We start from the raw sequence: 25688 nt of genomic DNA, 5'->3' as shown, positions 1-25688 counted from the left end.
CACAGCATGAGGAGTCGGTACGGGGGCCCATGGCAGATTACATGTCTGGCAGCAGCTATGTGAGGCCCGTAATCTGCCTGCACCCTATGTCAAAAAATTTAACACACCAGCAGTGTGAAGAGACCTGAAAGTGGCACATGGCAGCAGAGTGTGGCGATGGAGACAGCAGCAATGGGAGGCCGTACAGGGACCCATGAGAGACTCTGGACTTGGCAGCAGCATGAGGAGGCGGTATATAGGGGCCCATGGCAGATTAGGGGCCTGGCAGCAGCTATGTGAGGCCCGTAATCTGCCTGCACCCTATGTCAAAAAATTTAACACACCAGCAGTGTGAAGAGACCTGAAAGTGGCACATGGCAGCAGAGTGTGGCGATGGAGACAGCAGCAATGGGAGGCCATACAGGGACCCATGACAGACTCTGGACTTGGCAGCAGCATGAGGAGGCGGTATATAGGGGCCCATGGCAGATTAGGGGCCTGGCAGCAGCTATGTGAGGCCCGTAATCTGCCTGCACCCTATGTCAAAAAATTTAACACACCAGCAGTGTGAAGAGACCTGAAAGTGGCACATGGCAGCAGAGTGTGGCGATGGAGACAGCAGCAATGGGAGGCCGTACAGGGACCCATGAGAGACTCTGGACTTGGCAGCAGCATGAGGAGGCGGTATATAGGGGCCCATGGCAGATTAGGGGCCTGGCAGCAGCTATGTGAGGCCCGTAATCTGCCTGCACCCTATGTCAAAAAATTTAACACACCAGCAGTGTGAAGAGACCTGAAAGTGGCACATGGCAGCAGAGTGTGGCGATGGAGACAGCAGCAATGGGAGGCCATACAGGGACCCATGACAGACTCTGGACTTGGCAGCAGCATGAGGAGGCGGTATATAGGGGCCCATGGCAGATTAGGGGCCTGGCAGCAGCTATGTGAGGCCCGTAATCTGCCTGCACCCTATGTCAAAAAATTTAACACACCAGCAGTGTGAAGAGACCTGAAAGTGGCACATGGCAGCAGAGTGTGGCGATGGAGACAGCAGCAATGGGAGGCCGTACAGGGACCCATGAGAGACTCTGGACTTGGCAGCAGCATGAGGAGGCGGTATATAGGGGCCCATGGCAGATTAGGGGCCTGGCAGCAGCTATGTGAGGCCCGTAATCTGCCTGCACCCTATGTCAAAAAATTTAACACACCAGCAGTGTGAAGAGACCTGAAAGTGGCACATGGCAGCAGAGTGTGGCGATGGAGACAGCAGCAATGGGAGGCCATACAGGGACCCATGACAGACTCTGGACTTGGCAGCAGCATGAGGAGGCGGTATATAGGGGCCCATGGCAGATTAGGGGCCTGGCAGCAGCTATGTGAGGCCCGTAATCTGCCTGCACCCTATGTCAAAAAATTTAACACACCAGCAGTGTGAAGAGACCTGAAAGTGGCACATGGCAGCAGAGTGTGGCGATGGAGACAGCAGCAATGGGAGGCCGTACAGGGACCCATGAGAGACTCTGGACCTGGCAGCAGCATGAGGAGGCGGTATATAGGGGCCTATGGCAGATTAGGGGCCTGGCAGCAGCTATAGGAGGCCCATAATCTGCCAGCACCCTATGTCAAAAAATTCTACACACCAGCAGTGTGAGGAGACCTGAAAGTGGCACATGGCAGCAGAGTGTGGCGATGGAGACAGCAGCAATGGGAGGCCGTACAGGGACCCATGACAGACTCTAGACTTGGCAGCAGCATGAGGAGGCGGTATATAGGGGCCCATGGCAGATTAGGGGCCTGGCAGCAGCTATGTGAGGCCCGTAATCTGCCTGCACCCTATGTCAAAAAATTTAACACACCAGCAGTGTGAAGAGACCTGAAAGTGGCACATGGCAGCAGAGTGTGGCGATGGAGACAGCAGCAATGGGAGGCCATACAGGGACCCATGACAGACTCTGGACTTGGCAGCAGCATGAGGAGGCGGTATATAGGGGCCCATGGCAGATTAGGGGCCTGGCAGCAGCTATGTGAGGCCCGTAATCTGCCTGCACCCTATGTCAAAAAATTTAACACACCAGCAGTGTGAAGAGACCTGAAAGTGGCACATGGCAGCAGAGTGTGGCGATGGAGACAGCAGCAATGGGAGGCCGTACAGGGACCCATGAGAGACTCTGGACTTGGCAGCAGCATGAGGAGGCGGTATATAGGGGCCCATGGCAGATTAGGGGCCTGGCAGCAGCTATGTGAGGCCCGTAATCTGCCTGCACCCTATGTCAAAAAATTTAACACACCAGCAGTGTGAAGAGACCTGAAAGTGGCACATGGCAGCAGAGTGTGGCGATGGAGACAGCAGCAATGGGAGGCCATACAGGGACCCATGACAGACTCTGGACTTGGCAGCAGCATGAGGAGGCGGTATATAGGGGCCCATGGCAGATTAGGGGCCTGGCAGCAGCTATGTGAGGCCCGTAATCTGCCTGCACCCTATGTCAAAAAATTTAACACACCAGCAGTGTGAAGAGACCTGAAAGTGGCACATGGCAGCAGAGTGTGGCGATGGAGACAGCAGCAATGGGAGGCCGTACAGGGACCCATGAGAGACTCTGGACTTGGCAGCAGCATGAGGAGGCGGTATATAGGGGCCCATGGCAGATTAGGGGCCTGGCAGCAGCTATGTGAGGCCCGTAATCTGCCTGCACCCTATGTCAAAAAATTTAACACACCAGCAGTGTGAAGAGACCTGAAAGTGGCACATGGCAGCAGAGTGTGGCGATGGAGACAGCAGCAATGGGAGGCCATACAGGGACCCATGACAGACTCTGGACTTGGCAGCAGCATGAGGAGGCGGTATATAGGGGCCCATGGCAGATTAGGGGCCTGGCAGCAGCTATGTGAGGCCCGTAATCTGCCTGCACCCTATGTCAAAAAATTTAACACACCAGCAGTGTGAAGAGACCTGAAAGTGGCACATGGCAGCAGAGTGTGGCGATGGAGACAGCAGCAATGGGAGGCCGTACAGGGACCCATGAGAGACTCTGGACCTGGCAGCAGCATGAGGAGGCGGTATATAGGGGCCTATGGCAGATTAGGGGCCTGGCAGCAGCTATAGGAGGCCCATAATCTGCCAGCACCCTATGTCAAAAAATTCTACACACCAGCAGTGTGAGGAGACCTGAAAGTGGCACATGGCAGCAGAGTGTGGCGATGGAGACAGCAGCAATGGGAGGCCGTACAGGGACCCATGACAGACTCTAGACTTGGCAGCAGCATGAGGAGGCGGTATATAGGGGCCCATGGCAGATTAGGGGCCTGGCAGCAGCTATGTGAGGCCCGTAATCTGCCTGCACCCTATGTCAAAAAATTTAACACACCAGCAGTGTGAAGAGACCTGAAAGTGGCACATGGCAGCAGAGTGTGGCGATGGAGACAGCAGCAATGGGAGGCCATACAGGGACCCATGACAGACTCTGGACTTGGCAGCAGCATGAGGAGGCGGTATATAGGGGCCCATGGCAGATTAGGGGCCTGGCAGCAGCTATGTGAGGCCCGTAATCTGCCTGCACCCTATGTCAAAAAATTTAACACACCAGCAGTGTGAAGAGACCTGAAAGTGGCACATGGCAGCAGAGTGTGGCGATGGAGACAGCAGCAATGGGAGGCCGTACAGGGACCCATGAGAGACTCTGGACTTGGCAGCAGCATGAGGAGGCGGTATATAGGGGCCCATGGCAGATTAGGGGCCTGGCAGCAGCTATGTGAGGCCCGTAATCTGCCTGCACCCTATGTCAAAAAATTTAACACACCAGCAGTGTGAAGAGACCTGAAAGTGGCACATGGCAGCAGAGTGTGGCGATGGAGACAGCAGCAATGGGAGGCCATACAGGGACCCATGACAGACTCTGGACTTGGCAGCAGCATGAGGAGGCGGTATATAGGGGCCCATGGCAGATTAGGGGCCTGGCAGCAGCTATGTGAGGCCCGTAATCTGCCTGCACCCTATGTCAAAAAATTTAACACACCAGCAGTGTGAAGAGACCTGAAAGTGGCACATGGCAGCAGAGTGTGGCGATGGAGACAGCAGCAATGGGAGGCCGTACAGGGACCCATGAGAGACTCTGGACCTGGCAGCAGCATGAGGAGGCGGTATATAGGGGCCTATGGCAGATTAGGGGCCTGGCAGCAGCTATAGGAGGCCCATAATCTGCCAGCACCCTATGTCAAAAAATTCTACACACCAGCAGTGTGAGGAGACCTGAAAGTGGCACATGGCAGCAGAGTGTGGCGATGGAGACAGCAGCAATGGGAGGCCGTACAGGGACCCATGACAGACTCTAGACTTGGCAGCAGCATGAGGAGGCGGTATATAGGGGCCCATGGCAGATTAGGGGCCTGGCAGCAGCTATGTGAGGCCCGTAATCTGCCTGCACCCTATGTCAAAAAATTTAACACACCAGCAGTGTGAAGAGACCTGAAAGTGGCACATGGCAGCAGAGTGTGGCGATGGAGACAGCAGCAATGGGAGGCCATACAGGGACCCATGACAGACTCTGGACTTGGCAGCAGCATGAGGAGGCGGTATATAGGGGCCCATGGCAGATTAGGGGCCTGGCAGCAGCTATGTGAGGCCCGTAATCTGCCTGCACCCTATGTCAAAAAATTTAACACACCAGCAGTGTGAAGAGACCTGAAAGTGGCACATGGCAGCAGAGTGTGGCGATGGAGACAGCAGCAATGGGAGGCCGTACAGGGACCCATGAGAGACTCTGGACCTGGCAGCAGCATGAGGAGGCGGTATATAGGGGCCTATGGCAGATTAGGGGCCTGGCAGCAGCTATAGGAGGCCCATAATCTGCCAGCACCCTATGTCAAAAAATTCTACACACCAGCAGTGTGAGGAGACCTGAAAGTGGCACATGGCAGCAGAGTGTGGCGATGGAGACAGCAGCAATGGGAGGCCGTACAGGGACCCATGACAGACTCTAGACTTGGCAGCAGCATGAGGAGGCGGTATATAGGGGCCCATGGCAGATTAGGGGCCTGGCAGCAGCTATGTGAGGCCCGTAATCTGCCTGCACCCTATGTCAAAAAATTTAACACACCAGCAGTGTGAAGAGACCTGAAAGTGGCACATGGCAGCAGAGTGTGGCGATGGAGACAGCAGCAATGGGAGGCCATACAGGGACCCATGACAGACTCTGGACTTGGCAGCAGCATGAGGAGGCGGTATATAGGGGCCCATGGCAGATTAGGGGCCTGGCAGCAGCTATGTGAGGCCCGTAATCTGCCTGCACCCTATGTCAAAAAATTTAACACACCAGCAGTGTGAAGAGACCTGAAAGTGGCACATGGCAGCAGAGTGTGGCGATGGAGACAGCAGCAATGGGAGGCCGTACAGGGACCCATGAGAGACTCTGGACTTGGCAGCAGCATGAGGAGGCGGTATATAGGGGCCCATGGCAGATTAGGGGCCTGGCAGCAGCTATGTGAGGCCCATAATCTGCCTGCACCCTATGTCAAAAAATTTAACACACCAGCAGTGTGAAGAGACCTGAAAGTGGCACATGGCAGCAGAGTGTGGCGATGGAGACAGCAGCAATGGGAGGCCATACAGGGACCCATGACAGACTCTGGACTTGGCAGCAGCATGAGGAGGCGGTATATAGGGGCCCATGGCAGATTAGGGGCCTGGCAGCAGCTATGTGAGGCCCGTAATCTGCCTGCACCCTATGTCAAAAAATTTAACACACCAGCAGTGTGAAGAGACCTGAAAGTGGCACATGGCAGCAGAGTGTGGCGATGGAGACAGCAGCAATGGGAGGCCGTACAGGGACCCATGAGAGACTCTGGACCTGGCAGCAGCATGAGGAGGCGGTATATAGGGGCCTATGGCAGATTAGGGGCCTGGCAGCAGCTATAGGAGGCCCATAATCTGCCAGCACCCTATGTCAAAAAATTCTACACACCAGCAGTGTGAGGAGACCTGAAAGTGGCACATGGCAGCAGAGTGTGGCGATGGAGACAGCAGCAATGGGAGGCCGTACAGGGACCCATGACAGACTCTAGACTTGGCAGCAGCATGAGGAGGCGGTATATAGGGGCCCATGGCAGATTAGGGGCCTGGCAGCAGCTATGTGAGGCCCGTAATCTGCCTGCACCCTATGTCAAAAAATTTAACACACCAGCAGTGTGAAGAGACCTGAAAGTGGCACATGGCAGCAGAGTGTGGCGATGGAGACAGCAGCAATGGGAGGCCATACAGGGACCCATGACAGACTCTGGACTTGGCAGCAGCATGAGGAGGCGGTATATAGGGGCCCATGGCAGATTAGGGGCCTGGCAGCAGCTATGTGAGGCCCGTAATCTGCCTGCACCCTATGTCAAAAAATTTAACACACCAGCAGTGTGAAGAGACCTGAAAGTGGCACATGGCAGCAGAGTGTGGCGATGGAGACAGCAGCAATGGGAGGCCGTACAGGGACCCATGAGAGACTCTGGACTTGGCAGCAGCATGAGGAGGCGGTATATAGGGGCCCATGGCAGATTAGGGGCCTGGCAGCAGCTATGTGAGGCCCGTAATCTGCCTGCACCCTATGTCAAAAAATTTAACACACCAGCAGTGTGAAGAGACCTGAAAGTGGCACATGGCAGCAGAGTGTGGCGATGGAGACAGCAGCAATGGGAGGCCATACAGGGACCCATGACAGACTCTGGACTTGGCAGCAGCATGAGGAGGCGGTATATAGGGGCCCATGGCAGATTAGGGGCCTGGCAGCAGCTATGTGAGGCCCGTAATCTGCCTGCACCCTATGTCAAAAAATTTAACACACCAGCAGTGTGAAGAGACCTGAAAGTGGCACATGGCAGCAGAGTGTGGCGATGGAGACAGCAGCAATGGGAGGCCATACAGGGACCCATGACAGACTCTGGACTTGGCAGCAGCATGAGGAGGCGGTATATAGGGGCCCATGGCAGATTAGGGGCCTGGCAGCAGCTATGTGAGGCCCGTAATCTGCCTGCACCCTATGTCAAAAAATTTAACACACCAGCAGTGTGAAGAGACCTGAAAGTGGCACATGGCAGCAGAGTGTGGCGATGGAGACAGCAGCAATGGGAGGCCGTACAGGGACCCATGAGAGACTCTGGACCTGGCAGCAGCATGAGGAGGCGGTATATAGGGGCCTATGGCAGATTAGGGGCCTGGCAGCAGCTATAGGAGGCCCATAATCTGCCAGCACCCTATGTCAAAAAATTCTACACACCAGCAGTGTGAGGAGACCTGAAAGTGGCACATGGCAGCAGAGTGTGGCGATGGAGACAGCAGCAATGGGAGGCCGTACAGGGACCCATGACAGACTCTAGACTTGGCAGCAGCATGAGGAGGCGGTATATAGGGGCCCATGGCAGATTAGGGGCCTGGCAGCAGCTATGTGAGGCCCGTAATCTGCCTGCACCCTATGTCAAAAAATTTAACACACCAGCAGTGTGAAGAGACCTGAAAGTGGCACATGGCAGCAGAGTGTGGCGATGGAGACAGCAGCAATGGGAGGCCATACAGGGACCCATGACAGACTCTGGACTTGGCAGCAGCATGAGGAGGCGGTATATAGGGGCCTATGGCAGATTAGGGGCCTGGCAGCAGCTATAGGAGGCCCGTAATCTGCCAGCACCCTATGTCAAAAAATTAAACACACCAGCAGTGTGAGGAGACCTGAAAGTGGCACATGTTTGAGGCATGATTCATGGCGGATTTAGTCAGTTGTGTCAGGAACTGGTGGTTTGAAATCCAGACTAATCCACGCCTGATTCATTTTCACAAACGTGAGTCTCTCCACACTTTGGGTGGACAGTCGTGTCCTCCGCGGAGTTACAATACCTCCTGCCGCACTAAACACGCGCTCCGATGCCACGCTACTGGCCGGGCATGACAGCCTTTCAAGGGCAAATTCAGCTAGTTGGGGCCAAAGGTCAAGTTTCGTTGCCCAGTAGTCAAGGGGATTGTCTACCTCGGTTGGCAGGGTGCTGTCCAAGTAGGCCCAAGCCTGTTGTTTGAGCTCCTGCTCCAGGTCCACCTGATGCTGCTGCTGCTGCTGCGGCTGGTTAGTAGTTTCCTCACTGCGCTGGTGAAGAAAGCTACTCATCATCGACTGCAGACTGAGGCAGCCGCTGCTGGTGGAGCTGCCACTGCTCCTACCACCCCACCCCTCCCCTGCTGCCATGCCAGCGGAACGCGAGCGCACAGGGCCCACAGTGTCTGAGGATGGACGTTGGCGCACAAAGGCAGAGACCAACTGACTACATAGGTGGTTTTTATAGTACGTAATTTTGGCCTCCCTCTCAGCAGGTGTGAAAAAGGCCACCATTTTGGACCGGTAGCGAGGGTCCAACAAGGTGGACAGCCAAAAGTCATCCCTCTGTCTGATGGTTATTATTCGGCTGTCGCTACGCAAGCAACCGAGCATGCTATGGGCCATTTGTGCCAAGGAATGCGAGGGACTCCCTGCCTCCATCTCCACAGCATACTGCCACGGTGCGTCTGGGTCCTCTGTCTCCTCCTCCTCCTCCTCTACCAGATGCTCCTGCTCCTCCACTCCTGTCCGCTGAGTGGAAAAACCACCCATTTCACTCAATAATTCCTGAGCACAAATGTCCTCCTCTACCTCCTCCTCTTCTTCCTGTCCTGCCCCCACAGGGGTCATGTGGCGTTGAGATCTGTGCGCCACGTCTACCGCACCCTGACCAGCCATTGTTAACAGCATTTGTTCCAGGACGTGCAACAGAGGAATGACGTCGTTCATCCCATAGTCCTGCCGACTCACGAATAGCGTGGCCTCCTCAAAGGGCCTGAGCAAGCGGCAGGTGTCACGCATGAGCTGCCAATGGCTGACATCTAAGTTACACAGGGGAGTACCTTTATCCGCTTGTAACATCAGGAAATCGGTGATGGCCTTTCGCTGCTCGTAAAGGCGGTCTAACATGTGTAGGGTTGAATTCCACCTTGTTGCAACGTCGCAGATCAGGCGATGCTGTGGAATTCCGTTCTGCCGCTGCAGCTCAATGAGGGTGTTCTTTGCGGTGTAGGAATGGCTGAAATGCATGCACAGTTTACGTGACATTTTAAGGATGTCTTGCAGTGGGATGGTGGATTTTAGGAACCGCTTGACAACCAGATTGAACACGTGAGCCATGCATGGCGCATGGCACAACCTTCCTTGACGCAGAGCAGACACCATGTTCTTTCCGTTGTCAGTCAACATGGTTCCGATTTTTAGTTTGCGCGGAGACAGCCATCTGTCGATTTCTCTGTTCATTACACTCAGCAGTTCCTCCCCTGTGTGACTACGTTCGCCAAGGCATACCAGGTGCAGCACAGCGTGACACCGTTGCGCCCTGCACATGTGATATGCCGGTCGGGTAATGGGACTTGGCACGGGGGTGGCGGCTGAGGACACGGCGGAAAAAGAGGTGGTAGAGGCGGACATGCTTGCTGGACCAAGGACGTGCAAACGTGGAGGCAAAAGCGTCGTGACCTGTCCAAGTTGCTGGTGCGGCTGTGCCGGCACCACGTTCACCCAGTGGGCCGTAAATGACATGTACTGTCCCTGACCGTAGTTACAGCTCCACACGTCGGCGCTGCCGTGCACTTTGGCAGAGACCGACATGCTCAAAGACTGGCCCACCATCTCTTCTACATGTGAATGCAGGGCTGGCACTGCCTTTTGGGCAAAGAAATGACGGCTTGGCACTCTCCACCGCGGCGCGGCACAAGCCATCATTTCTCGGAAAGGTGCTGAGTCCACCAGTTGGAAAGGGAGGGACTGCAGCACCAGCAACTTGGACAGGAGGACGTTCAGCTTTTGCACCGTCGGGTGCGTGCTCGCAAACTGTTGTCTCTTGGATACGGATTCCAAGAAAGACTGTTGACGGAATCCGAGAAGAGGAGTAGCAGGAGAAGGAGCATCTGAACGAGCGGAAGATGCCAATGAGCGACAACTCCCCTCAGCAGAGGTGTTGGAGCCTTGACTGGCTGATAGAGGGCGATTGACGACGTCGGGTGACGGAGCAAGTAACGGAGCGGGTGATGGAGCGGGGGCTGGGGCAGGCAGAACCGCCGTATGTTTATCACGGTTTTCCCAGGCCACCGAATGGTGACGCTGCATATGCTGACGCAACGCTGTAGTCCCAACATGGGCCCCCTGGCCACGCTTGCATTTCTGGCCACATAGTCGACATACGGCTACGTTTACTTCCTCGGGCGGCTTGAGGAAAAATTGCCACACCACCGAGTAGGAAACTTTGCCCCCGCTACTCTTCACTGGCTGACTGCTACTTCCTCCGTGCGCACCGGCACCACTACTGGCCGTGGTGGTAGGCTGCAGTGGAGCTGGTGCTCTACTCCGTGGACGTTTGGCTCCACTGACACTGATGCGACCCTGCTGCTGTCTCCTGGGCAACCCACCGACTGTTTTGCTCGCTGCCAAGCTGCCACCCTCTTCTCCTGATGATGCGGAAGAAATTGCCTGATGACGACGAGGCTGCCAAGTGCGATCAACCTCCTCATCATCAAGTAGGGTCTCCGCCTCACTACTAGCCCCCTCGGCTGCGTCTGGGTCAGGAGACAGACCTGTCTCTAGACCGGCTACCGAGCCACTCTCCTCGCCAGTACTTGTTCGCTTGGCTGCTGAAAAGGCCGATGTCTCCCCCCGTTCCTGACCGCCCTCTGTTAGCTCTTCCTCACTGTACAGTGGGGCTGAGCCCACAGCATGCGATACTTCGCTTGGTGAGGGAACAGCAAAGGACAGGGGCAGGTAGAGGACACGTGATTTCAGTGGGCTTGGTCCCGGGCCATGCCAACTAACGGTTGTGTCTGACGTACCCACCGACCGTTGGCTGTAGGTGTCAGAGGTGACCTGGGAAGAGGAAGACGACCGAGCCAACCAATCAATGACGGCAGGGTTGTCGGTGGAGACACGACCGCTGGATGACACCGGGAGCACTGGCCTCTGGCTGCGAATACTGCTGCCTCGACCCCTTCCTCTGCTGCCACGTCTGCTCGCTCCTAAAACATTGCCTCCTCTGCCACTCCTCTGCATGTTGTCTGACATACTATTTAATTCAACGATTAGGTGTCCCTGAGTAACAATTCTCTGGCACTCAGTAACAATTCTGTCTGTCCCTGAGTATGAATTCTGTGGCCCTGAGTAACAATTCTGTGTCTGTGCGAGTAACAATTCTGTGTCTGTGCAAGTAACAATTTTGTGTCTGTGCGAGTAACAAATCTCTGGCACTCAGTAACAATTCTGTCTGTCCCTGAGTAACAATTCTCTGGCACTCAGTAACAATTCTGTCTGTCCCTGAGTAACAATTCTCTGGCACTCAGTAACAATTCTGTCTGTCCCTGAGTATGAATTCTGTGGCCCTGAGTAACAATTCTGTGTCTGTGCGAGTAACAATTCTGTGTCTGTGCAAGTAACAATTTTGTGTCTGTGCGAGTAACAATTCTCTGGCACTCAGTAACAATTCTGTCTGTCCCTGAGTAACAATTCTCTGGCACTCAGTAACAATTCTGTCTGTCCCTGAGTATGAATTCTGTGGCCCTGAGTAACAATTCTGTGTCTGTGCGAGTAACAATTCTGTGTCTGTGCAAGTAACAATTTTGTGTCTGTGCGAGTAACAATTCTCTGGCACTCAGTAACAATTCTGTCTGTCCCTGAGTAACAATTCTCTGGCACTCAGTAACAATTCTGTCTGTCCCTGAGTAACAATTCTCTGGCACTCAGTAACAATTCTGTCTATCCCTGAGTATGAATTCTGTGGCCCTGAGTAACAATTCTGTGTCTGTGCGAGTAACAATTCTGTGTCTGTGCAAGTAACAATTTTGTGTCTGTGCGAGTAACAATTCTCTGGCACTCAGTAACAATTCTGTCTGTCCCTGAGTAACAATTCTCTGGCACTCAGTAACAATTCTGTCTGTCCCTGAGTAACAATTCTCTGGCACTCAGTAACAATTCTGTCTGTCCCTGAGTATGAATTCTGTGGCCCTGAGTAACAATTCTGTGTCTGTGCGAGTAACAATTCTGTGTCTGTGCAAGTAACAATTTTGTGTCTGTGCGAGTAACAATTCTCTGGCACTCAGTAACAATTCTGTCTGTCCCTGAGTAACAATTCTCTGGCACTCAGTAACAATTCTGTCTGTCCCTGAGTAACAATTCTCTGGCACTCAGTAACAATTCTGTCTGTCCCTGAGTAACAATTCTCTGGCACTCAGTAACAATTCTGTCTGTCCCTGAGTAACAATTCTCTGGCACTCAGTAACAATTCTGTCTGTCCCTGAGTATGAATTCTGTGGCCCTGAGTAACAATTCTGTGTCTGTGCGAGTAACAATTCTGTGTCTGTGCAAGTAACAATTTTGTGTCTGTGCGAGTAACAAATCTCTGGCACTCAGTAACAATTCTGTCTGTCCCTGAGTAACAATTCTCTGGCACTCAGTAACAATTCTGTCTGTCCCTGAGTAACAATTCTCTGGCACTCAGTAACAATTCTGTCTGTCCCTGAGTATGAATTCTGTGGCCCTGAGTAACAATTCTGTGTCTGTGCGAGTAACAATTCTGTGTCTGTGCAAGTAACAATTTTGTGTCTGTGCGAGTAACAATTCTCTGGCACTCAGTAACAATTCTGTCTGTCCCTGAGTAACAATTCTCTGGCACTCAGTAACAATTCTGTCTGTCCCTGAGTAACAATTCTCTGGCACTCAGTAACAATTCTGTCTGTCCCTGAGTATGAATTCTGTGGCCCTGAGTAACAATTCTGTGTCTGTGCGAGTAACAATTCTGTGTCTGTGCAAGTAACAATTTTGTGTCTGTGCGAGTAACAATTCTCTGGCACTCAGTAACAATTCTGTCTGTCCCTGAGTAACAATTCTCTGGCACTCAGTAACAATTCTGTCTGTCCCTGAGTAACAATTCTCTGGCACTCAGTAACAATTCTGTCTATCCCTGAGTATGAATTCTGTGGCCCTGAGTAACAATTCTGTGTCTGTGCGAGTAACAATTCTGTGTCTGTGCAAGTAACAATTTTGTGTCTGTGCGAGTAACAATTCTCTGGCACTCAGTAACAATTCTGTCTGTCCCTGAGTAACAATTCTCTGGCACTCAGTAACAATTCTGTCTGTCCCTGAGTAACAATTCTCTGGCACTCAGTAACAATTCTGTCTGTCCCTGAGTAACAATTCTCTGGCACTCAGTAACAATTCTGTCTGTCCCTGAGTAACAATTCTCTGGCACTCAGTAACAATTCTGTCTGTCCCTGAGTAACAATTCTCTGGCACTCAGTAACAATTCTGTCTGTCCCTGAGTAACAATTCTCTGGCACTCAGTAACAATTCTGTCTGTCCCTGAGTAACAATTCTGTCTGTCCCTGAGAATGAATTCTGTGGCCCTAAGAATTCTCTGGCACTCAGTAACAATTCTGTCTGTCCCTGAGTAACAATTCTCTGGCACTCAGTAACAATTCTGTCTGTCCCTGAGTAAAAATTCTGTGGCCCTAATAACGTTTCTGTGGCCCTAAGTAACAATTCTCTGGCACTGAGTAACAATTCTGTCTGTCCCTGAGTATGAATTCTGTGGCCCTAACTAGCGTTTCTTTGTCCCTAAATAACGATTCTGTGGCCCTCATTAACAAGTCTGTGTCCCTGAGTAATGGTTCTCTGTCCCTAAGTAACTTCTCTCTGTCCCCAATTCTCGTTTCTGTGGCCCTAACTCTGTCCCTGTCCCTAGTACAGAGCGGTCTGCCTCTGTTCAATGACTGCAGGCAAATGAAGATTTCCAAAATGGCCGCTATATATACCTCGACCATTACACAGTGCTGGCTGGCTGGCTGCTGATTGGCTGATGCGATCACATGTCGTTGAGGAATGCATTATGGGGCAGCGCGCCTTGTCTGCGCGCCTTCCCCGACATCCCCGCTCCGTCGCCGCACATGTCAGCCGCCATTTTCGGAAAAATTTCGATTCGCGCGTCCGAATTAGGCTGTTTTTCGGATTCGGCACGAATCGAAATTTTTCCGATATTCGACTCGAATTCCACTTCGGATGCTTCGATTCGCTCATCTCTACTTGTCATCATGGTGCCAGTATCAACGGAGGTGAAGGTGTGTGCTTGTCTAGTTGCTGGTTTCTGAAGAAGGGATTTAGTGTAGAATCCTGAACATCTAAGACATAATCTACTGCTGATTAGCACTGCTGCTTTGTGCACAGAAAACCCAAGTTCATTTTCCCCAAATGCCCTGTCTTTACTCACAAAAAATATTGCTAGTTTAATATATTAGCCTTATGCTGACCATACACTAGTAAAATGTAATTAGAAAATGTTTATTTGAGGAACATTCTTTCTTTTTCCCATCTATAAATTTCTCATGAGAATTCTGCCTCAAGAGAAAGAGTCTCACTAGATATTGAAAAGGCCTTCAGTTGACTAGGGATATATTATGAGGTACTTCACCACTTAGGTTGTGGGCCAGACTTTCTTCACCAGATCTCTCTGTTCTATAAAATAATGAAAAGAAGACCACAATGAAGGCATGGGTACAAGCCCAAAAACTCCTACAACACCCTGGGGTTACATTTTTACCCTACTCTCCATTGTGGCTTAACTCTCAGTTTTCACATTTCATGGCCTTGCCAGATCCAGCTCTTTGGGCCACCAGGGTGATAAAAACAATTGTAGACATTTTACTTAATGACAAGTGTGGCACTACCCCCTTGGGATTTGCTAAATATTTGGGCCCCCTATAGTCCTGAACATCCAGGCAACACGCATCTTTCATAGACTTGCATCCAGGAGTCAGCAACCAGTCCTTGACCTTGGGCTTCTTTTTATTTTATTAGGGGAATTTTAACTTGGATGGGGTAAGGAGTATATGGGATGCCCAATGGAACACAGAAACCAAGGACAACTTCCTAGAACTGTTTACAAGTCTCTACAGCAAAACAGTCTCTTTTGGAGAGCTAGCCAGCATCTCCTGTAGTACCACCCCAGATAAATCCTCTTCTTTTCCCAGCTGTCTGGAGGAATCCCTGAGCAGGGGATCAGGTGCCTGTCACTTTAAGAAATAAGACAGTCCCTGTAGGTGGCTAATCTGGGTTCCCACCAGAGTGCTCCTTCCCCTATCTGGTTCAGGGGCTGCAGGCTTACTTACTCAGTCCTTCTCCTGTGTTGCTGATGGGTCCATGGCTTCTAGCTGGGCCGCTCCTTCCCTGCTTCACAGATGGTCCTCTCTTAGGGGTTCAGTGAGAGTCTGAGATTTCTTCCTTCCAAGCTCCACTGCCTGTAGGTGAGCCCCTCTCTCCATCTGGACCCCCTCCCAGGCTCCTGCCTTCATCCTGACATCCTCTCTGTCTTCCACCCGAACTTTCCTGCAGCTGAGCAGGCTCCCTTACTTTTAAGGGTTGTCCTGGCCCCTTCCTAAGCTTCCTGTTGGGGACTGGCCAGAATCCCTCAAAAGTGCAGATCAACCACTCCTCAGATCCAACCACTGATTCTAAACCTTTTTTTCAAAGTTCTAGAGCAGAGGGAAATTCCAGAAGACTGGTCAGCAGAGCCTCTCAGCTCTGACCAAAGTTATCACACCCAGGATGCTACTCAGCCCTCCTCACTAACAATTGAAGTCTAGCTCCCCCCTAACAGAGTAAGAGGGTGTTATACAAGTTTTTGACATTTGATGAATTAAAAGGTAAATTTGCACTCCCAAATTAGTACTTTTTCAGGTATCTACAATTACGTCAAGCCTTTGTATCACAATTTGGCTCACTCATCCTTCCAAACTATTATTATGTGCTGATTCTTTTGTAAAACCCTTGTCTGAAGTATACAAAGAACTGTTCCTGCTTAGACCCTATTCAAATGAGTGGTACATGGAGAAATGGGTGGTTGATGTCCCGGATGGCTAAGACAATATGTGAGATTATCCATTTCAGCATCGGGTGTGTTCTGGGTATTGTCTGATCCATTATAAATTTGTTCAACCCATCTATTTTAAGTAAGCAAAGTTAGCCAGAAATTATCAGTCTCAAATGTCTGATGTACGTTTTCCCCAGCAGATTTTTTCCCATGTCTTTTGGCATTGTCCATTGATCCAGCAATTTTGGAGGTCACTGCTATCCCAGTCCTGTTATCAATTCAGTATGTTTACTGGACCTAGTGGAGGGACCTAAACAGGGGTTTGCCAATAAATGTTTGAAAGGGTTTGGAGTTGTTGGACTTCTACATCTGACACTAGTGCTTAGTCCCACTTGTGTAAGAATGGTTTGTTTGCTCTGACACCTAAACCTTGGACACAGATGATGTATTCTGAATATTCCTGAGACTGTGTAAAGTTTGGTGGAAAGGGGATTATGGTGTGGGGTTGCTTTTTAGGGATTGAGCTTGGCCCCTTAGTTCCAGTGAAGGGAACTCTTAAGGCATCAGCATACCAAGACATTTTGGACAATTTCATTCTCCCAACTTTGTGGGAACAGTTAGGGGATGGTCCCTTACTATTCCAACATGACTGTGCACTAGTGCACAAAGCAAGGTACATAAAGACATGGTCACCCAAATGGATATAGAGGTCACTGCTATCCCAGTCCTGTTATCAATTCAGTATGTTTACTGGACCTAGTGGAGGGACCTAAACAGGGGTTTGCCAAAAAATGTTTAAAAGGGTTTGAAGTTGTTGGACTTCTACATCTGACACTAGTGCTTAGTCCCAATTGTGTAAGAATGGTTTGTTTGCTCTGACACCTAAACCTTGGACACAGATGATGTATTCTGAATATTCCTGAGACCGTGGAACATACTCTTTGTTCATATCTCTGACATTCCTATCATGCTTCTACGTTGCCAGGAGCTTTGATTGATGTATGTTGGGAGAATTTTATTTTGAAGGTATAGCTATGAAGATACTGTTTTTCTTATGGTACTGTATATGCCACCTTTAATGTTGGGTGGTACTGCACAGAGAGGGGTAGGATGATGAAGCTTAATGGGTGGGAGGGGGAGATTTATGGTAATGGAGTCCTGTGTGCCAATGCTGTCTTTTTGTTTTCTTTTTGACACTTGTGTATTTTTTGCTGTTGTACTTTCTGTGTTTTTTATGTACCTTTATTATTCACCTTTTAAAATCAATAAAAAAAGAATTTACCAAAAAGAAAATTTTTTTTTTAGTTCGTGGTATATAGAAAATATATTAGTTTTAACTGTATTGAAAACAGTAAAAATGGAAGCCAGAGATGAGACTATAATGTAAGTGATTTACTGTCTTTAAATACCAAGTATGTGATGGGTAAGATGGGATTAAGACGGAGGCGTTTCTCTCCTTTAAAATGGATCTCTTTATTATTGCCACAAGATTTACTTCTTTCCAGCAGACAAATATACTCTTCAGGGCGCTGAAAGGACTATAATTATGTAAGCCAACAGTAACAAGGGAGATTTCCCCTTATTAAGTTTACTGTTTCTCTAATTCTTTATAGCAGTACCAAAATCGGCACAAACAGGAAGACGTTTTTAAAATAAAAATAACAAAAGGTCCTCTTATTTTCAGATTTTTGATAACAACTTCCTTAGATAATGTTATAGTAAACAGTATCTTCACTTTCTTGCAACCATAACTTAGCTGTATAGTTAAAACACCAGCACTTCATGCATATTCAATGCAGAAGGTATTATTAATACAAACAGCATAATAAAAGTTAGCATCCATGCTTAAGCATTTTGGCCAATCCTGGCTTTAATCACAGCAAGAATACAGATAAAATAACTTCAGCTTAAATATCCAAAACCTAGGAGAAGTAACTTGGTGCACTAAGTGATAGGCCTTGGTGGTGGCCTTGTAAAATGATAGAATGGGATCAGTGCATGCTGAAGTGCGCAGAAGTTGTCAACTGTCTACAGAGTAAATTGCTAAATACCTCCAAACTTTGTGTGGTCTTCAGATTAGCACAACAATAGTGTGTAGAGAGCTTCATGGAATGGGTTTTCATGGCCGAGCAGCTGCATCCAAGCCTTACAGCACCAAGTGCAATGCAAAGAGTTGGATGCAGTGGTGTAAAGCATGTCACCACTGGACTCTAGAACAGTGGAGATGTGTTCTCTGGAGTGACTAATCTGGCTTCCCTGTCTGGCAATCCAATGGATGTATCTGGGTTCGGCGATTGCCAGGAAATCGGTACTTGCCTGACTGCATGTGCCAAGTGTAAAGTTTGGTGAAGAGGGGATTTTGATGTGGGGTTGCTTTTTAGGGATTGGGCTTGGCCCCTTAGTTCCAGTGAAGGGAACTCTTAAGGCATCAGCATACCAAGACATTTTGGACAATTTCATTCTCCCAACTTTGTGGGAACAGTTAGGGGATGGTCCCTTACTGTTCCAACATAACTATGCGCTAGTGCACAAAGCAAGGTACATAAAGACATGGTCACCCAAATGGATATAGAGGTCACTGCTATCCCAGTCCTGTTATCAATTCAGTATGTTTACTGGACCTAGTGCGCTAGTGCACAAAGCAAGGTACATAAAGACATGGATAAGCGAGTTTAGGGTGGAGGAACTTGACTACACAGAGTCCTGACCTCAACCTGATAGAACACCTTTGAGATGAATTAGAGTGGAGACTGCGAGCCAGGCCTTCTCGTCCGCCATCAGTGTCTGACCACACAAATGCGGTTCTGGAAGAATGGTCAAACATTCCCATAGACACACTCCTAAACCTTGTTTACAGCCTTCCCAGAAGAGTTAAAGCTGCAAAGGGTGGGCCAGCTCAATATTTAACCCTACAGACTAAAATTGGGATGCCATTAAAGTTCCTGTGTGTAAAGGCAGGTGTCCCAATACTTTTGGCAATATAGTGTATATACTGTATATATACATATATATAAATATATATATATATACTGTGTATATATATGTGTGTGTAGCACCCCCCCCCCCCCAAGGAGCCGCTTGATGATTTTGGGTTGGGTAAAAAGTTCTGATGTCTTCTGCCAGCAAACAGTGGGGCTCTTGTTTTGAATGTAGGTTTGAACAGGCTGGAATTAAATGCATACACTTGGTAGGATCCAGTAGATTGTATTCTGTAAAGGGCAGATAGGTTAACAGTGATAGTTCCAAACAGGTATCCTCTGATATACAAGCAGCGAAGTGGTGTCTGCATTCAGTCTCTATACTGTGTTAAAGGAGTATGTTGGGCTTGCACCCGCTCACCACTCTTCTGGGAGGTTACACAACCAAATAGGCAGTGGTGGTTCTGGCCCCTTGAAGAGCACAGTGGCACTGAATCACCTCCTGACAACAGATCAGGACATCGTGTAGAAATATTTGTAAGGTGACTAGCAGCAGCTGACCCAATTTGCACCCATTCGATGATACTGCGATCCCTGGAATGTTGAAGGTTGCCCCGTGGTGCTGGGTGAGGCTGGGTCACCGAGCAGGATCACTACGCTGCACAGTGGTGAACCATGGCCTAGTCCTGAGGGGGAAGAGACAGGTTCCCCTCTGTCCAGCTCCAAATCCCCATGCCAAGAGTTCCCGTTCGACTGCTGCAGGGAAATATATATGTACCACTGCTCAAAAAATTAAAGGAACACTTTGAAAACACATCAGATCTCAATGGGGAAAAATATCATGCTGGATAACCATACTGATATGGACTGGGTAATGTGTTAGGAACGTAAGGATGTCCCATCGTTTGATGGAAATGAAAATGATCAACCTACAGAGGACTGCATTCAAAGACATCCTGAAAATCAAAGTGAAAAAATGATGCAGCAGGCCAGTCCTTTTGCTGAAATTTCATTGCAGCAATTCAAAATGGTACTTTGTATGGCCCCACATGCTTGTATGCATGCCTGAATGTCGGGGTATGCTACTAATGAGATGACGGATGGTGTCCTGAGGTGTTTCCTCCCAGATGTGGACAAGGGCATCACTGAGCTCCTGGACAGTCTGAGGTGCAACCTGGTGGTGTCGGATGGATCGAAACATGATATCCCAGAGGTGTTCTATTGTTCGTCAGGCGAGCGTGGGGGTCATTCAATGGTATCAATTCCTTCATCCTCCAGGAACTGCCTGCATACTCTCACCACATGAGGTCGGGCATTGTCGTGCACCAGGAGGAACCCAGGACCCACTGCACCAGCGTAGGGACTGACAATGGGTCCAAGGATTTAATCCTGGTAACTAATGGCAGTCAGGGTGCCATTGCCTAGCCTGTAGAGGTCTGTGCGTCCCTCCATGGATATGCCTCCAGAGACCATCACTGATTCACCACCAAAATGGTCATGCTGAACGATGTTACAGGCTGCATAATGTTCTCCATGGCTTCTCCAGATCCTTTTACATCTGTCACATGTGCTCAGGGTGAACCTGCTCTCATCTGTGAAAAGCGCAGGGTGCCAGTGGTGGACCTGCCAATTTTGGTGTTCAATGGCAAATGCCAATCAAGCTCTATGGTGCCTGGCAGTGAGCACAGGGCCCACTAGAGGACATCGGGCCCTCAGGCCACCCTCATGAATTCTGTTTCTGATTGTTTGGTCAGGGACACTCACACCAGTGGCCTGCTGGAGTTCCTTTTGTAGGGCTCTGGCAGTGGTCATCCTGTTTCTCCTTGCACAAAGGAGCAGATACCAGTCATGATGATAGGTTAAGGGCCTTCTACAGCCCTGCCCAGCTCTCCTAGAGTAACTTCCTGACTCCTGGAATCTCCTCCATGGAGTAGAGACTGTGCTGGGAGACACAGCAAACCTTCTGGCCATGGCACATATTAATGTGCCATCCTGTAAGGTCCAGGTATCGCCTCATGCTACTAGTAGTAGTGAAACTGACCCTAGCTAAATGTAAAATTAGTGAAAAACAGTCAGAAAAGATGATCAGGGAAAAAAAAGTCAATGGCCTCCACCTGTAAAACCATTCCTGTTTTGGGGGTCATCTCATTGTTGCCCATCTAGTGCACCTGTTGTTAATTTCATTACCACCAAAGCAGCTGAAATTAATAAACAACCCCCTCTGCTACTTAACTGACCAGATCAATATCTCAGGAGTTTAATTGACTTAATGCTATACTCTGATTAAAAAGTGTTCCTTGAATTTTTTTGAGCAGTGTATATACTATATTGCCAAAAGTATTGGGATGCCTGCCTTTAAACGCACATGAACTTTAATGGCATCCCAGTCTTAGTCCGCAGGGTTCAATATTGAGTTGGCTCACCCTTTGCAACTATAAAAACTTCAACTATTCTGGGAAGGGCATCCACAAGGTTTAGAAGTGCGTCTTTAGGAATGTCTGGCCATTCTTCCAGAAGCACGTTTGTGAGGTCAGGTACTGATGTCAGATGAGAAGGCCTGGCACACAGTCTCTGCACTAATTTATCCCAAAGGTGTTCTGTTGAGTTGAGGTCAGGACTCTGTCCAGGCCAGTAAATTCCTCAACCCCAAACTCGCTCATCCATGTCTTTATGGACCTTGCTTTGTGCACTGGTGGGCAGTCATGTTGGAGTAGAAAGGGACCATGCTCTCTACACACTATTATTGTGCTAATCTGAAGGCCACCCAAAGTTTGGAGGTCTTTAGCTATTGCCTCTGCAGACAGTTGGTGACTTCTGTGCACTGTGCACTTCAGCATGCGATGACCACAGTCTGTCATTTTACGTGGCCCAACACTTCATGGCTGAGTTTCTGTTGTTCCCAGTTGCTTCCACTCTGTTATAATACCACTAACAGTTGACCGTGGAATATTTACTAGCACGGATGGACTTATTGCACAGGTGGCAACCTATCATGGTTCCACGCTTTAATTCACTAAGCTTCTGAAAGCAACCCATCCTTTCACAAATGTTTGTAGAAGCAGTCTGCATAGAGTATATTGAATACTGTTGATACACTGATCCAGACTGTCACATCAGGGATTCCCTCCTTGTCTATCCAAGGACTAAATAAACGGATTGATTTACTAAAAGGAGTTAAGAATATTCGCTCAATAGAATTAAAGATGAATTCCAGGTATGGTATATTTTACATAGTCACAAAGGTCCAGTTTGGACCAACAAAACTATGTACAGTATATATCATACCTGGCTGATGCCCCTGGAAGTTGGAAATTACTGAAATAGATATCGCTACTCCAGTGATCTCCATTCAATTCCAGGTCCTGTGCTGAGCAGCCAGCCTGATGCACTGTAAACACAGGAGTTTGACCATTCAGAAAAGGCACCATTCAGAGAATGCATTGCATTGTCTGGATGAAGGCAAAGTGTTCTCCATTTGGATGAGGTGGAGAATGTGACATGGCTGCTCACCACTCTGAGAAGACTGACCAGCTGTCATGTGAATGCTCAGTTTTCAGTCTTAGAGCCAATGTGGAACAGCTGTATCATCACAACCAATGCTGCAGCATAAAGGTGAGTATGTGTGTTTATTGTATTCTATACCCTAAATTTCTGCTTTACCCACTACTCGCAAAACAAAAGTGTAGCACTACCCTCTTGAGAGCTGCTGGTTTTTGTTCCCCCTATTTTCCCACACAGCCTGGCAACACCCATTTCCTACTCTTGCATCCAAAGTCAGTAAACAGTCCATGAGCTTGGTTTTGTTGTTTTATTGGGGGTTAAACAACTTGGATGGGGTCTAGGGGTATATGGGATGCTCAGTGGAACCGAAACAACTTGGAGGACAAACTTTCTATGTACAAAAAGCAGAACAATTAGATCCTGGACTTTCTACTCCCTCTGGAGTGTCTCTTAACGGAGCAGCACACAGTTCTTTTTAGGAGTACTCAGTCTACTTAAATGAACCTTCTTCAGACACCAGATGAAAATATTCTCATCTACCTGGCTGTCATGAAGAGTATATCAGGGCAAGATATTCTGAGACACATACTGTAAGTATAATGTCCCAGGGAGAACTAGTTCGGTATGGCACCTGACTGCTCTCTTCCTCATAGGCCCAGGGTGTGTACAGGTACTCACACTATCCTGTTTTTGTAGCTTTAAATGGTGAAGTCACTTTCAGGCCTTACCCTGGGCTAGATTCTTCACTTGCTAGCTGGTTGTCCTTCCCTGGCAGACTGTGAAATGGTGGAGGTCCCTCTTTCCATCTCTCAACCTTAATTTCCTGGGGGCCTCCTCCCTGGCTCCACACCAGCAGCACTTCCCCGCCCCATCTTCCACCCAACTCCCCATTACTGGCCAGGCTCTGTCATATATATGGGCTGATTTCCAACACTACCAGGCCTGCTTCCTGGGATTGGTCAGACTTACATAAATATGCAGATCAGCCCCTTCTCACCTCAGCCCACTAGCTTCCAGAAACCTCTCCATGTTTCTAGAGCAGGGGAAGTACCAGAGGATTGACCTGTAGACTTCTCCAGCCCTAACTTAAAGTAACCTTGCTGACCCACACCCAGGTTTCTAGCAAGCCTCTAACTCTACAAAAAACTAACTGCAATAGAGGGCATTACAAAAGTATTGGCTCTCCCTGAAAAAAAATGTTTAAAAAATCAAAATTTTGAATACTGTACTGAAGTGGTTATAGAATTGTATTTACTTTCTTTTTGGCTTCACGAACCCTTCTAAAAGACAGTCTGAAAGAAACAAACAATCAAAATCACAATTTATTAATAACTAAATTAATTTAAAAACACATCCACATTCTGCCAGATCCTGATCAATATATTGGATGTTCTAAATAATGTTATTTTTTTGTGTTAGCACAGAGGGCAGACTTGGTATGTGTCAACAGGGGGCGAGCTGTCTGAACCACTAAGAAACTGAAGACTGAAGAAAGGATGATGGCAGCACGGTACCAGGCCTACAGAAGCCAAGTAGTGAATCACAGCAGATCAACGCTGGATTCACTGGGTATGTGAGTATGTGAATTTAGGACAACCTAGCAAACCAGGTAAAAGGGGATTTTAAAAAATCACATGGGGGTGAGGTTCCTCTATAACTGCCTGTCCTGTAGATACAACAGTAATAGGAAATCTCTCCAAAGTTAGAGAAATCCCCTGTTGGACATTTGTCACTGGAGCAGGTGTCCCCTTTGAAAAAGTTCTCCTCTATAACAGTTACTGAGCTTCAGTATTGTCTGTAAATCGCACTTCCAAGGCTTTCTGCCATTTGTATTTACAACCCCTGTAAATGTATATCCGTTATTTGTACTGAAACGCTGTATCAGGGATGGACTGACAACTCATGGGGCCCCCGGGCAATAGCGGATCATGGGGTCCCTGTGTCCTTGTCCAAACTCAAAAAAGCCCATGAAAAAGGTACCAGGGGCATCTCATGGGGCCACCTACTGACCCTGGGCCCTCAGGCAGTGCCCGAGTTTCCAAATGGTCAGTCCACCCCTGCGCTGTATTGATTTTGAGATTATCTCCAGCTTGAGATAAGGAGGTGGGAGGTCTGAAGCTGTTCATTTCTGCTTATTTGTCTACTTGAAAAATCTCTTTTTATGTCATGGGGTATTTCATTCTCCACAATCTTTGGTACATGTACTGTATGTGACAATACTCATTAAACAAATCAAGACTGTGACTGGAAAACATATTCTAGGACTAAAACATCAGTAAGAATCGTAGGGATGGATAACTGCACACCTTAGAAGAATAAAACTCCAACTTCTTTATTAAATCCATTAACATCCTTAGACATCAGTATAGCTACACAGAGAAACCAAGTTGACACATTTCACGGCCACAGATACATAATCTCATTAAGCTACTGTGGATGTGAAACGCGTCAACCTAATTTCTCTGTGTAGGTCTGCTGTTGTCTAAGGATTTTATTTTATTTAATTAAGAGGTTGGAATTGTATCTTTCTAGGGTGTACTGTTACCCATCCCTACTATTTTTACTAGTCATGGTTACAAGCTGATGCAGAGGCATGGACCAACCAGGAACAATGCCTGCTTTGTTGTGGATTATTGCTCAATCTTTTTCTGTCATCTGTATGCATATATGCGACCTCTTGGTGGGCTTTAATGCTGAGAGGCCGTATATGTGTGGGCCTATGTAAACATCTTTCTGTGCTGAGTGCATGCACCCTACATTCTCCCATACTTGCAAACAAGTGTTTTCCAAATCATGTCACCACTATGACTGCAAATCACAGTGGTCATGTGATTTGAATGCTGTCTCCACCTCTCAGCATTTAGAACCTTTTAAACGTCTGGGAGGCAGTGGTGGGAAAGGGTTAAAGATTACTCTGCCCGGGCAAGGCACATAGAAATAAAATTGACTCATTGGGTGTCATAGCAAAAAACAGTCATAGTTGAGCTTATGGAGAGATCTAAATATTCGATCTTTAAAGCTTATCTCCCTTGGTGTATGCACAGCTGGTTGCCACTCCACTGAAGATAAATCATTCCTTGAAGTCTCTTCAGAAACTGTAGTGGTGTGCGGATTCAGTTGTGGAAACCACTCAGTGCAATGGGGAATGTGAGATTAACACTCCTTTAAGTGTCAGTTTTTAATGGGACCTCAGCCCTTGGTGGCAGGGCAGTGGTAGGAAACAAAAAGGAAGTGATAAGAAATCCCTTCAAAGTGTTGGAATTTCTGGTTGTCACCAGGTTCACCCAAACTAGTGTTCCCATTGGAGGACTTTCCCTCTATTCCTGTTCAGATGACAAACCAAAGGTTGTGATTTACTTTCCCTTCCACTCTTGGTGATAATGATAAACAGGACAAATA

Source organism: Staurois parvus, unplaced genomic scaffold (genome assembly GCF_062004578.1).
Source record: "Staurois parvus isolate SC_StPar_1 unplaced genomic scaffold, SC_StPar_1.0 ptg000544l, whole genome shotgun sequence".
Taxonomy (NCBI): domain Eukaryota; kingdom Metazoa; phylum Chordata; class Amphibia; order Anura; family Ranidae; genus Staurois; species Staurois parvus.
The sequence above is the reverse complement of the archived record's forward strand: the minus strand, read 5'-3'. Positions refer to the sequence as shown.